A 1643-nucleotide genomic window follows, 5' to 3' on the forward strand; every position below is an offset into this window, starting at 1 on the left:
GCTTTCTTCGCGAGATCGTGTGCTGTACAGAGGATTCAGAATCGGGTGTTATATCCCCGTCGTTTCCTGACGAACGGAGCTTCGATCTCGTTGGTTGTTATATATTATAATGCACTTTACGCCCGGTCGGCGGGCTGCGTGTGTCGTCGCGCAGTCCGTCCGATTTCGTTTTCGAACGTATTTTCGTGTCGTCAATCATATGGCGACTTCCGCGCGTTCGATTCCCGTTGGTCGGACGTTTGTCGGATATCGGCTTCTTTCGAACCGAGAATAAGAGTACAAAAACCTGAGTACACAAACAAAAATCCATGCATAAACGATTACCCTGAACGGTGGATCACTTGGCTCGTGGGTCGATGAAGAACGCAGCTAATTGCGCGTCAACGTGTGAACTGCAGGACACATGAACATCGACATTTCGAACGCACATTGCGGTCCACGGATACAATTCCTGGACCACGCCTGGCTGAGGGTTGCTCACGTAAACCTAAGACTGCTTGCGTTGCGTATCGTTGCTCTCGGTCCGTCTCTCTCTGTTCTTTCTTGCCTCGTCGACAGCCCGCCGTCGTTCGTTTTATCTTTAAACGAACGTTTCTGAGTCGGAGGACGAGCGCCAAGCAAAAGAATACGAATTAAAGAGCGGTCGAGGGCTCGTACGCGACGTACGAGCGATTGTTGGACGTTCGTCGGCGTTCGTCGCTGGATCGTGTGGAGACCGGCGTACGCATGCTCTCGATACAAATATATATGAAAAATCTATCGCGTTCACGGGAGACTCGCAAAACTACCTCCGTCTCTTCTCTGTCCCTTCTTGGCTTGACAACCCGCCGTCGTTCGTGTTTTACGAACGTTTCTGAGTCGGACGAAGCGCAAGAAGAAGGATACGAATTAAAAGAGCGCGGAGAGAACCGTCGTCGTCGACGCGGTTATCGAGATACACAGAGCGAGTTTTCTTCGTGGCCGATTTTTTTTTTCTTTTTGTATCAGCCTCTGCTACGTTTTGTTAGTCTTCGATAAGCACGAATGACCGCGCCCCCGACGTCGTCTTAAATGAATTTTTGGCGAGACTGAGAGAAAGCAAAAATATTTTTGAACAAAGTCAGTCGAGAGAGGAGAGAAAAGAGAACCAAGATATTAAAACCTAAACCTAAACTTGGTGGCGTAACGAAAAACTGTGTGCCTTAAAGAAACACAACCGTCTTTTCATCAAGATGTTTTTACTCGTACAGCCCCAGGGATCGAATACCCACTCCGTCTGTTCGTGCGGCAGAGATGTATTCTGCAGGCGCGAGACGACTGACGAGAAGACAACGAGGACCGTCGCATCGATGGGTCGTCGTTGCGTTTTTCATCCTCTGTGCTTTTTTCTGTTCTTCGTGAACCCAGAGAAAGCCGTAGATCCGGGAACGGACACACGAGATTTCTTCGAACGCTGATGACTTAGGGAGATGATCCCCAGCGTTGCGCGGAGATCGGAGAGTACGCGTACATGTATCGGGACGAATTTTTCCCCGTCGGTCGCGTATCTCTCTGCCCGCGCGCCTGGCCCAAAGCCACGTTCGTCGGAAATCAACGAAAAGTGTGTTACGATCTAGCGTGCGTCTACGATCGGCTATATTTAAGGGTGACGAAGAAGAGAAAAG

At 49.8% G+C, this 1643-nt stretch overlaps 1 non-coding gene across 1 annotated transcript; it reads left to right on the plus strand.

The window, feature by feature from the left end:
• Positions 1-321: 321 nt before the first annotated feature.
• LOC139997377 (5.8S ribosomal RNA) lies at positions 322-476 on the plus strand. Its single transcript, XR_011802762.1, has one exon. It is a non-coding gene; the product is annotated as a 5.8S ribosomal RNA (ribosomal RNA).
• The last annotated feature ends 1167 nt before the right edge of the window (positions 477-1643 follow it).

This window comes from Bombus fervidus, unplaced genomic scaffold, assembly GCF_041682495.2.
Source record: "Bombus fervidus isolate BK054 unplaced genomic scaffold, iyBomFerv1 scaffold0071, whole genome shotgun sequence".
NCBI lineage: Eukaryota > Metazoa > Arthropoda > Insecta > Hymenoptera > Apidae > Bombus > Bombus fervidus.